This window comes from Macrotis lagotis, chromosome 1 (genome assembly GCF_037893015.1).
Source record: "Macrotis lagotis isolate mMagLag1 chromosome 1, bilby.v1.9.chrom.fasta, whole genome shotgun sequence".
NCBI lineage: Eukaryota > Metazoa > Chordata > Mammalia > Peramelemorphia > Peramelidae > Macrotis > Macrotis lagotis.
The window spans coordinates 803725073-803738391 of record NC_133658.1 but is presented as its reverse complement, the minus strand read 5'-3'; the positions used below and the strand labels follow the sequence as shown (position 1 = coordinate 803738391).

Genomic DNA, 13319 nt, shown 5'->3' with positions numbered 1-13319 from the left:
TAATAATATATTATAAAATAAAAATATCTACACAAGTTGAAGGTTTACAGAGGACTTTCTTCAAAACAATCTTAAGAGGAACAAGATTTGTTACTTTTAGCTGTAGATGAGGCAACAGAAAACTCACCAAGGGAAGATGACTCAAGGTTATGAAATGAATTAAGGAACTGACAAAAATAGTGTACAAACCTAGGTTCTTTAACTCTGAGTGGGAAGTTATAAGGAGGCAGATTTCAGGTTCTTATTAGAAAAAAAAAATAGAGCTTCTGAATGGATTGAGTTCAATAACCAGGTAGTGAATACCCTATTACTGGAAATCCAATCCAATCCAATAAGCATTTCTTGAGTGTCCACCATGTTTTAGGTGCTGGACATGACAATGTTTTAGGTGCTAGAAATGCAAAGACAACAGAAAAATACTGTCACTGCCCTCAAGAAGCTTGTAATCTGCTGGCAGACATCTTCATGTGGATGACTTCTTACTGGAGATCATGCAGAAGACAACATGGGTTATTAAGGTGGAAACTGGACTATATGACTTACCTTCCACCTCTAAGATTGACTCTCATACTTTACCCCCAAAACTCCCCATATAATGAAATCAGATTAAAATGTTTTTTGAAAATATTTAACTAAATAAATAAAAGTACAAAACAATATAGATAATGTTAATTTGTAGTTTTCTAAGTCAGTATGCAGCCTGCAGCAATCCATTTTCATTTGAGTTTGGTACCACTGGAGTGGAGGACATCTGTTTCCTTTCCTCAAGTCAGGATGGGGATTCAGGGAGGAGTTGGCACAGAACTGATAGTAGCCCTGGGAATTGAGTATGTAGCTGTGCCAGAAGGGAAGGAACCCACTGGAAAAATCAGATATCAATTCTGTCTACCAGTCTGCTTGTATGCACAGAAATCTATGATGTGGAAAAAGAATAAGATTTAGAGTTAAAAAGTTTGGTTTGAATCCTGGCTCCAAAACTTATTAACTGTGTGACATTGGGCAATTCTCCTAATTTCTCTGGGCTGCAGGGTCTTCAAATATAAAACTAGGAGGTTGGACTATTAATGTGCCAGACAACTAGGTGGTCCAGTGGCTAGAGTGTCAGAAAGACCTGATTTCAAATATGGTCTCAGACACTTTACTAACTGTGTGACCCTGGGCAAGTCATTTTACCCTGTTTGCCGCAGTTTTCCTGTCTGTAAACTTATATCTATGATTTTATATCTCAATGACTTCTCAAGCCAATTCCCCATGATAAAGGGAGAATTTTCTTTAATAGTGAAAATGATAATAGCAATCTAGGAATAGCAAAGAATTGGAAACATAGTCAAAATCTATAAATTAGGGAGTGGCTAAACAAACTATAGTATGTAAATTCATGGAGTATTACTGTGTGAGAAGAAATAATGGATATGATGAAAACAGAGAAGCATGGAAAGATTTATATGATCCGATGTGGAATGAAATAAGCCAACAAGAAAATAGTACACACAACAGACAACTGGGTGGCTCTATGGTGCACCGAGCAGTGAATTTAGATTCAGGAAGGTTTGGGTTTAAATTTGACTTCAGAACTTATTAGCTGTGTGTGACTCTGGACAAATCGCTTCACCTCTATTTTCCTCAGTTTCCTCAATTGTAACTCCCAGGGTTACAGAATCCACTTCCCAAGGATGTTGTGCAGAATAAATGGAATAATATTTGTGAATGCACAACACAGTATCTAGACATAATAGGTCTTATATAAATGCTTATTCCTTTCTCCATTATTACTATATAAAACAAAAAAGAACAGCAAACACAAAACAATCAAAAAGGAACATGGTGAAATTACAAAGAATGTGTGGCTAAAAAGATAAAAGAAGATTCACTCAGCTCACCCCAGCCATGGAGTCAGGAGGACCTGAGTTCAAATCCAGTTGCAGACACTTAATAATTGCCTAGCTGTTTGACCTTAGGCAAGTCAATGACTCCATTGCTTTAAAGAAGTAAATAGAAAAATCATATTGCTTACTGACTTGGGAAGGTAGTAAGGGCAAGAAGAGCAAAAAAATGGAACTCATAATCTTATTAATAAAGAACGTTGAAGGACAGCTAGGTGGTGCAGTGGATAAAGCACTGACCCTGGAGTCAGGAGTACCTGGGTTCAAATCCAGTCTCAAACACTTAATAATTACCAGAAAATAAATGAATATTGAAAAACTGCTGTAGCATGTAACTGGAAAAATAAAATATAAATTAAGAAATAAGTAAATAAAAAGAGAATGTTGAATGATTGTACATGTACAACCAATATCAGATTGTTCACTGTCATGGGGAGGAGGGGAAGGGAGGGTGGTAAAAAAATGTGGAACTCATAAGTTGCAGGTAGACAAATACTGAAAATGACCTTTGCATGTAATTGAAAAAGAAATAAAATGAAAAAAAGAATCATGAAAACTTAAAAATTATTAAAAATATCAAAATATCAAAATAAAATACTATTTATTTCCCAAAAAAACCTTACTGTGGTGTAGAGGGCTAAGGACTGGAGTAGAAGGAAGGAAATCTGGGGGCTGAGAATTGTCCCAATTCGTTACAGAATATGTGAGCTATGGAGATTTACTTCAGTTCTTCAGACCTGCAAAATGTAGGAGAGCTATCTTCCTAGAAATTTTAGAGATTTTCAGTCTCTGAGCAGGCAAGTGACTGGTGCAATGTTACACAGGTACTAAAGTGGCAGAACTGTGAGATAAACCCAAGTCCTTTGATTATGGACCTAAGACAGTATCAAGGGCTGACCCATCACTAGGTAAGAGCAGAATTTGATCCAAGGCTCTGAATTCAAGACTCTTCCCAATCTCCAGATTGCCTCTGAGTTGCTATCATTCTCTAGTTCTGAGGCTTCCTTTAGGACCTGGTGAGGGTTATTAGTGGCTAACAAGGCTCTGCGTGAAGCCTGGTAAGTACCAGAGAAGCCAATTAATGAGTCACTAGGGTCTCATGATGAGGGGCTGTGAACAGGGAGCCAGGGGAGCTTTGCTAGTGTTAATTCTCTGTCGGGCTTATGATTCTTGGTGATCAGATACAAAGCAGCTCCTAAGGGAAGAGGGCTGGAGCTGTGGGGAGGGAGGAGGGAGGAAAATCTTACCAAGCTCTCCTTCCCTACTTCTTGATTCCCAGGGAGCTAGATGGTACAGTGGATGCAGCATGGGGCTCCAGAGTCAGGAAGATCTGAGTTCAAATGTGACCAAGGATGATGTGAGCATAAAAGAAAGTATTTGTGTAGTGCCTGCTCCACAGTAATACTTGTCATTCAGTCATTTCAGTCTTGTCTGATTCTTTGTGACCCCATTTGGGGTTTTCATGGCAAAGATACTGGAGTGGTTTGCCATTTTCTTCTCTCATTCATTTAACAGATGAAGAAACTGAGGTAAACAGAGTTAAGTGACTTGCCCAGGGTCACACAGTTTGTAAGTGTCTGAGGTCAAATTTGAATTCAAGTTTTACTGTCTCCATGTCTGGCTCACTAAGAACTGTGCTACCTAATTGCTGGCAACATAGTAGGCATTATATAAACACTAGCTATTTTTAATTATTAGGCTTCTTAGAGCTATATGCAGGTATCTCCAAGGTACTTTGGGTCTCATATAACCTCCCTTTATCCAAGATGTGACTAGGAATATGGACTTTTAAGGAAGAGAGTGTAGAAAAGGAGCTAGTAATTGGTGAGGGGGACAATGAAAGTGGAATATTGCACACACACTATCAAACTTGTGAACTGTATCCATAAGTTTTTGTTTGAATGTTTTGCTGTTGTTTTTCCTTTGTCATAGGGGAGAGCTTAGAGGAGAGCATTATATTCAGAAATGAATGGGATGTAAAAACAAAAGGCATCAATAAATATTTTTTAAAGTACCAATGATTAGTGAATATATGTATCTCTGTTTTCGTATTCATATGTGTCTGTGTGTGAGTACAGTATGTCTGTTTATTCATTCTTGTGAATGGGTCTTGTGAATGTTTATGGGTCTTTGTAAACTCCTATGTGTATATATGTTAGAGACAATGTATTTGTATATAATAATAATAACATATATTATATTTATGATTTATATAATATACACATATGTGTATATATATATTTGTGTATATATATATATATATGTGTATATAGCGAATATAATACATCAAATATGTCTAGGAGCTGTTTGTTTAGTATGGGAACTACAAGCACCAATGCAAATAGAGACCCAGTTTTGCAGAGAGGACAAAATGACTAATCCAGAAGCCCATAGCTAAGTTGGATTTGAACTCAGGTCCTCTCACTCTAAATCTAGCACTCTTCCCACTAAGTCAAGTTGTCTCTCCATATCCTGTAGCAAAATATCCCTTTAGATTTACAAAATGCTGTCCTTACTGAACAACCCTGTGAGGCTGAGAACAAAAACGTCTCCCCATTTTACAGGTTCAGAACCTGGGATTCTGAGAACCAATAACTTGTCAAGATGTAGCATGGTACAGTGAAGGGCTCTGACTCTGAAGTCAGAAGATCTAGATTCAAATTCTGCCTCTAATTTTACTTAACTTTGGGAATGGTCCTTAACCTTTTTACACCTGAGTTTTCTCCTTTGTAAAACAAACACATTTAATTAAATAGTCTTGCAGGTCCCTTTCCAGTTTTAGGTTTATGATTCCAATTAGGAAATATCTAGTTCATTTAAATACAAGTCTACTAAAACAAATCTATTCTGCTATCCACTACATCTGCCTTTTATATAGGTGTGAGGTTATCTGTTCAGAATATTTACTTAGTACCAACTGGTTACAGAGATCTGAAGCTTGGATAAAACTCCCTACCTTCCTGGACTTCAGTTTAATAGGAAAAATGACATCCATACAGAAATATGATATGTGTTTGAATAAAATCAGTGCATGAGAAGAGAGATATTTTATGGGATGATCTGAGAAAAAGATTTCATTTTTAGCTGGTAGAGTCAGGCAAGGCTTCATGGAGGAAGTGACATCTGAATTATGGGGAATGTGGGCAGGTGGAAATGTGGGTGGAATGCATTCTAGGCCTGTATAAATCACTCAATCAATAGATTTAGTAAGTGTCAAGTATTGGGATAAAGAATGAAACAATTCCTACTCTCAAGAAAATGAGGAAAGGATGAGAAAAAGAAACCCAGGATCAGTCCAGTGTGGGCACATACATACTCATGAATGCAAACAGGGCTAGATAAAGCTGAAAGGACAGACTGTGTAGGGCAGCAAATGGCAGATTAAGTAGAATGGCTTTTTTTAGGAGGCGCAGTAGATTACTGACAAAGATTCAGAGTGGAGTAAGTCATATGTATACTTCCAGGTATGGGTGTTTATGTGGATAAGCATGCATATAAACCAAAAAAAAACCAGTTACTAGAATCATAAGATCATAGACTTGGATTTGGAAAGGACAAGGACTTTAAAGGTTATCTCAAGTAGCATTAAGAATTTTTCCCAATTTGTTACTGAATCACAGATTTCTCAGAATTGTGAAGGACCCCTGTGGCCTTTAGTTTAACCTGTAGCTTAATAAAAAAAATCCCTTTATTACATAACTAAGTATTTGACATTTTCTTAAAAGATTTGCGGTTTTCACCAATTTTTTTTAGGTTTTTGCTAGGCAATGGGGTTAAGTGGCTTGCCCAAGGCCACACAGCTAGGTAATTATTAAGTGTCTGAGACTGGATTTGAACCCAGGTACTCCTGACTCCAGGGCTGGTGCTTTATCCACTAGCCGCCCCCTCACCAATTATTTTCCACCAATTATTATCACAGGCTGATACAACCTTTCTGGAAAGGAGTTTGGAATTATGCCCAGAGGGCAATAAAACTATGTATACCCTTTGATATAGCACTAATAATGTTTTGTCCTTCATTTTCAAAATAGACCTTAGCATCAGGGAAGTGACATGACAAGGACATGAATTGGGTTAGAATCACCAGAGTCTCCCCCAGAGCCATCTGGGTCCAGTGGCCAGATATGAATCAGGATGACTGGAGATGGCCCTGGATGTGAGGCAATAAGGGTTAAATGACTTGTCTAAGGTTACAAAGCTAGTAAGAGTCAAGTGTCTGAGGTCAGATTCAAACTCCTGTCCTCCTAACTCAAAAGTCAGTGCTCTATCCACTTACCTGCCCTTGATCAAGCAATACCACTACTAGGTCTATATCCCAAAGAAATCACAATAAAGGGTAAAAAACCCCACAGACACAAAAAATATTTATAGCAGCTCTTTCAGTAGTGGCAAAGAATTGTAAATAGAGGAGATGCCAATCAATTAAAGAATGACTGAAAAAATTACGGTATTTTTATGAATATGATGGAACACTACTGTTCCATTAGAAATCTTGAGGGACAGAACTTCAGAATAACCTGGAAAAAAATTATGTGAACTAATGCTGAGTGAAGTGAGCAGAACCACAAGAATATTATACACACTAATATCAATAGTGGGTAATGATCAATTATGCAGCAGCACAAAAATCAAAGACAATTCTAAAAGACTTGTGATGGAAAATACCATCCATATCCAGAGAAGAATTACTGTGGAGTTTAAATGCAGACCATCTTCAATATTTAAAATAGTTGTCTTATGTATTATGTTTTTTTCTGTTTTGATTTGATTCTTCTTTCACAACATGATTTATATGGATCTATGTTTAGCATGGCTATACATATATAGCCTATATTAGATTACAACCTTTCAGGGGAAGCAGGGAGGGAAGGGAGGCAGGGAGAAAAATGTAAATCTCAAAGCCTTGGAAAAAAATGACTTGGAAACTACTGTTAAATGTAGTTGGAAAAATAAATAAAATATTAAGAAAAAACCCACAATTATTATCAAAGGTATGGATTCCTCTTTTCCTCATTAATAAATAACAGCAACAACTTAGAACTTTGACCCAGCAATTCCATTGCTAAGCTTATTACCTGGAGGAGGTCTAAGAAAGAGAGAAATGTCTCACATACACCAAAATATTCAAAGATGCACCTAAATAACTGGCAACACAATAGGGTGCCTTTTGATTGGAGGAATGGTGGAATAAATTGTGTTATGGAATATTACTGTGCTGCAAGAAATGGCAAACATGACTAAACTGATGCAAGCAGAAGCAGAATGATTTGTCTGATTGAAACAATTTATATAGAAAGAATTTTAAAATGAAAGCTAAGATCACATGTTCATAAAGACCAGGTCTGAATCTAGAAAAGAGATCAGGGTGTGTAACTAACTTTGCCAGTGAACAGCACAGCAATGATCCATCACAATTCCAAAGAGTATCAGTAATGAAACAGCCTACAGGGAGAAGATAGAGAAGACAAACTCAAAACTTAGACAAGGACAATATGGGAATATTAGGTTGGACTATAAGTTTTTGTTATAAGGGTTTTATTTTTTCCTTTTTCTTTGGGGGACAGAGAAAGAGGGAGATGAGAAAAAAATTACTAGCAAATTTTTTAAAAATGAAAATAAAATATAAATTATGTCTTAAAAATGAGTGATTTAGCATCTATTCATCAATATAAGAAGGCATCCCTGCACAACATGCTCATTATGCTCCAACAGGTATCCATACTGAGCTCTCAGAAAGGAGATTTTCCCAGATACCATACCACCAGACATATACTTCCAAATTCCTTTCTATATTTGCATATATTGTGTTCCCTTGTTAGAATGTAAGCTCCTTGAGGGCATGAATGGTATAGCTTATTTATATTTATATCCCCAGAACTCCACAAATATCTTTCCTTTCTTTCTTTTTATATATCAGACTATCTTTCTGGCTAGGATCAGCAAATGTTCAAATGACTGGCTAGAACAGATAAGATGCTCTCAGAAGTTCCTTCTACCTCTGAGCAAATGGATCAGGCTATGGTTCTAAGATTCTATGAATTTATGATCCCAAACTGGTGAGAAAAGTAATTGACTTGTTATCAGTGGTGGGTGATTTTAATGATGCACCCTTCCTGGCTGGGAAGATTACTTACCAAAAAATGTGTCATTAATAATATTATTCAATATAATAATGGGAGTCTAAGAGTCAGTGATCCTAAAATGTTAAGATTTTAGGAATGGGATCATTTGAATTCCTCGGGCATATTATGTCTTTAGTGATCTGTGTTTGGGGGAATCTGGATATTTCTATCTTGCACTTTGGTGAAAGAGATCTGCCCTGAAAATCCTGGCTGCTGTTTAATCCTTGGGCAAGCAGAGGGAGTGAGAATAACCCAGAAGTACGACTGAAGCTGATGCAATCAATGGGAGGAAGCTTTGGGGATTTCTGTTTACTCTGGCCTCAGAACCCAGACATGGCCAGATTCCAGAGCCTTCCCAGGCAAACAACAATAGAGTTTTCAGTTTGAGGAGCCTATCTTTGCCCTGTTATCATGCTGGAAGGTAGTAGCAAGAAGAGGAAAGAGAAGTCAATTCTCTTAAAGGAGGTTATATAATGCAATGGAGATAGTGGAGCACTGGAACCTTAATAGCTGGATTCAAATTCCTATCTCTGATGTTTCTTACCTGTTGGGAAAATCACTTAATCTACCTAGGCATCCATTTTTACATCTGTAAAATAAGGGGATTGAACTAGATATCTATCCCTTTACTACTTCTCCCAGTTCCCTTTATTTCTAGAGCCTATAATTCCAGGGAAAAAGAGTCTTTGACTTTCTATAGTAGAGCTAGGTTCTAATATTGATGTTTTCATGAACTTGCCACGAGACCTTAGATGTATCGCTTGCTTTAACTGGATCTCAGTTTCATCTACCATAAAATCAGAGAGAAGGACTAGATAACTACTAAGATTCCTTCTACATTTTCCATTTTGAGAACTCAGAGTCATTCCCTTAAGGGGTCATGGTATTTTGAGCTAGATGCAATGTTGGAATCAATTAAAACCAGCTCCAGAGAGCCAACTGTAAAAGTTTTCAATGTGAGCATTTATACTTCAGGAAATTGGCAAAGGTTACAAATCAGGGTTTGATTAATTGCTTTGTTGACTGTCTAAATTTAAGAAAGTGATGGGGAAAAATTAATAGTGTAGATTAAATGTAAAAATGTCTTTTGTGTGTGAATCCTCTCTAAGAGTTGATTAGAAGTGCCTTAAACTCATCTACTCTTCATTTGTAACATAGGAATAAGATTTATTTTATGTACCCCACAGGAATGTTGCAAGGAAAGCATTATGCCCTATAAATGTGAATTGTCATGATACAGTAGAAAGAAAATTTAATTTAGAATCAGAGGGCCTGGGTTCAAATCTTATCTCTCCAACTTATTATCTGTATGATGTGGAGCAAATCACTTTACATTTATGGCCTCAATTTTCTTAGCTGCAAAATGAGGGTAGTGGTAGAAAATATTTATAAATTTGTCATAGGGGTCAGTAATTCAACCAGGTCCAGATATAACATCTGTCTACACATAGATAAGAAAAGGGAGAGAAAGTTTGGTACATTATTCTCAAAGATGATTACATATTCACAACTCTGCTGCTTTCTGTTTCAATTTTTATTACCATAGGATGGAACAGGACTTTCAGGGACCTGTGTGAGCTCTTGTTACATTTATAATACTAAAAGGTGCATTTTGTAAGGTTTGGGGTGGGAGGTAGTGTCCTTAACTAAATATATTAGGTTCACAGTGAGTAGTGTTAGACTTGGGAGTCAAGAAGATCTGAATTTAAATCTTGCCTCAGATACTAACTATAAGCCTCAGTTTCCTTATCTACAAGATGGTAAGTAACAACAACTACCAATTTCATGAAGTTTTTTTGTGAGGATTAAATGAGATAATATGTAAAGTTCTTTGTAAAAGTTAAATACTAATATAAATGATAACTATTCTTAATAATACATTGGTTATGCCTTATGGACTCTCAGAATGCATCTGAGTACTGATTCCAACCCTCTTTAACCTCATGTAGTGTCATCTAATCTCTAGTAAGAGGGAACTCCTCAAATCCCAAATATAGATAATTCTAATTGTTAGGAAGGAGAGCTTGAAGACATCATCAGTTGGAAGAGATGGAATGAGATTCCCCTGGGAAATAGTTCATTTTTCTAGAGCCTCAAGTTTTTACTAACAGCCAAAGCCTATGCTTTCAATATCAATATTTTCTAACTCCCAATGATGAAATATGGATGAGAACTGTGGAATGCTATGATCATAGCATTCCTGATATTCTTCAAAACTTAACTGAAATGTCATCTATACTGAGCCTCCCTCACCCTCCCTCCAATTACCTTGTATTGATTTTGTCTATCTCTTGTTTTTATGTGTACATGTCTCCTTTAAATGTAAGCTCCTTGAAGTCAGAGACTATTCCATTTTTATCTTTGTATCCTCAGCATGCCTAGCACATTAACTCTGGTTGATCATTTGATTGCAATTGTAGGAGAGAACAACAAAATGGTTCAGAAGAAGGAAATACAAGCCAGGGAGAGAATGCACACCTTGGGGTATAAGAGACCATGGATATTTATTAGATACATACTCAGAATACAAGTTTGGAAGGACTTGAAACTGAGAGAAGTCAAATGGACAGGAGCATAAGGATGAAATAGCTACCACCACACACTAATATCTGATTCTACAGCATGCTAATACCAATAAGCATATGAAATTCACAATAATAGTACAATTTATACTTTTTGGGGTGATTTCTTTTAGAATACATGAATTATCTCACTGGATCTCCATAACAGCCCTTGAGGAAAGGTAATGTATTATACAGACAACAAAAGTAAGTGAAGTTCAAGAGCTGAGAGACTTATTCATGTTGAGAGAACTAATTATCAGAGAGCTTCCTAGGTAATGTACTAGAGGGACTAGGAGATGGGGTTTCTGGTCCCAGCTTTGCCACTAACACAATGTAGGAACTCAAGCAAATCACTTTTCTGATTAGGGATCCCATCTGTTTTTCCTCATTCATGGAGTAGATGGGAAGCAATCACTGCTCTTCTATACATCACAGATTTGGAGTGAGGATAAATTATAGGTAAAGATAAAGCAATGATTGTAAGTGCTTGCTGTGCACAGTCACTGTGACAATAAGTCAGAACTGGGAAAATAACAGCAATCTTAACAATGGCATAGCTAATGGTTGCCATTTCCCAGGTCAAAGCTCTTATTAAAATAAAATGAAAATGAATTCTGGAAGTCACAAGTGGACCTTTGGTTTGCTTTTTTTCTGTTATTATTGTTGTGATTTTCATTTTTAAAATAGCTCTAGGAAATAAAATGCATTCTCTCTAAAGAGAGGGAGATTTCTATAGTTAGTCTTGAAGTCAGGTAACAACTAATAGTTTACTCCTCATGTTGACTCAAATGTACTCCGGGTACATGTATGTAGGTTTTAGTATATTTGTTGTTGAATGGCATTGAATAGTGGAAAGAGCACTAGATTGGAAGTCAGGGAACTTGGGTTCTATCACACATTTGCTATGTGACTTAGAGAATGGTTTGGAAGTTCAGTGTCCTACACTGTAAAATGAGGAGGTTGAACTAAGTGATGTGCAGTTCTGTCCAACTTTAACATTCTGTACTGCTAAATCATAAAACCCTCAGGATCAGTGAACATGTTGATTTTTCATCTTTGTCTGCCCAGATCTGAGTCCAAGATATGTATGTATGTATATGTATATGTATATATAATAGATTCCAAATATTTGGTGTGTTAAGCTGGGACCAATATTAGCCTACAGCCAGCTGGAGTCATAAAATAAAATAAGAGAACCAATGATATTAGAACTAGAAAAAGCCACACAGATCATCTACTACAATACCATCATTTTTCAAAAATCAAAATCAAAATCAGGAGAGGAGAAAATGACTCTTGCAAAGTCACACAAGGAGCCAGACTGTGGCAAAGCTGACACCATAATTTTGATATCCTGACTCCCTTGTCTAGGACTCTTTCCACACTAATCACACTGCCTACCTCATATAAATCCCTGCAGTTATGTAATGCAGATCCTGGTAACCAGACAACATCAGTCTCCCATTCCCAGGATAGAAGTTGAACATCTATCAGAATGTAGTGAACTATTACAGTGAAGCTAAGGAATGTGAAGAACTAGGGAAAGACCAATTGCAACTGAGGCAAAGGAAAATAATCAAGAAAATAATATGTGTAACAAAGACATCAGTAAAAGAAAATGGAACTCTGAGTAACCAAAAACCCAAAGAACAGATAATTAACTCTAGTTCTCCATCCCAGCAGAGAGGAAGGGAGCTGCCTGGGGCAAAACATTGTATACATCATCAGATCCAGATATAGTCATTGTAGTGAATATTGTTACGAAAGGAAAACTTTAATCTGGAGTGGAGTTGGGGGTGCAGATAGGAAATTATTATGATGTAAAGACAAAAGATAGCAACAAAACTTTTTTTTTAAGTAGCCAAATGGATATGAGCAGAGAGCACTTCAAAGTGGTCAGTCCAAAGTAGCCATCCTCAAGGACTAGGCCCTGGAAAAAGCCATCAATACAACATATCTTGCTTCCAAGGCTAAGTCCAAAGAGTTCCCAATGTCCTCTGCTGGAATCCAGCATTAAGCCACGATATCCAAGGTTGCTATTCCTGTACCCTGAATAATTGGTCCCTTCAGCCCTCCCCATTCCCATCTTTGAACTTCCCTGAGGATGAAATCTTCAGCAGTCCCCTTGTCCTCTCCGCCATCTTTTGGAAATGACGAATAAGTCTTTTAATATGAACTTGACAAAATCATAATACAACTGAGAATCACCACATCTTGCACATGGGAAGCAAATTCCAAACGTTGTCTAAAGAAGTTCCCTTGCCCCTTAGAAGAACATTCAAAACTATTTGTATATTTTTTTTCTGTGCAAAATACATTTATATATCAATATATCTATATCTGTAAATATGGAGACTCAATATTCTGTACTATATGGAGAGCTATAGTGTATCATCTCTCTCTCTATATATGTATATATATATGTGTGTGTGTGTGTGTGTGTGTGTGTGTTTGTGTGCGTGTGTGTGTTTGTATGTGTGAATTTCTTTTTTTTTAAAGAACCTAATGGAACTAGACTGCTTTCCCTTGTAATTCTCTACTCTTAAGTTCAGCTCCGACATTAACTGTTCCATGTCTTTCTCTTCCCCTAGGCTACTGCATCTAGCCTGAGAGAACTGGGTTCTCTCCAAGGAGAGATTTTAGATGAAAGGGACATGTCTCTAGTGAGTATTTTCCTTCCATGCCCAGTTTCATGGGACATCCCATGTCAGCTCATGCACTGTGAGGCTAGGGCCCATAGGACAGCCCAG

At 37.0% G+C, this 13319-nt stretch overlaps 2 protein-coding genes across 5 annotated transcripts in view; both read right to left on the bottom strand.

Moving 5' to 3' along the window:
• The window catches only part of CAPN5 (calpain 5), a 157631-nt gene that overhangs the window by 26347 nt on the left and 117965 nt on the right, over positions 1-13319 (bottom strand). The window lies entirely within an intron of this gene.
• OMP (olfactory marker protein) overlaps positions 11-13319 on the bottom strand; it is a 38910-nt gene continuing 25601 nt past the window's right edge. The window contains exon 1 of the mRNA XM_074216942.1: positions 11-13319. This exon is cut by the window's right edge and continues 25601 nt beyond it. The gene's annotated coding sequence lies outside the window, so the exon portion shown is untranslated.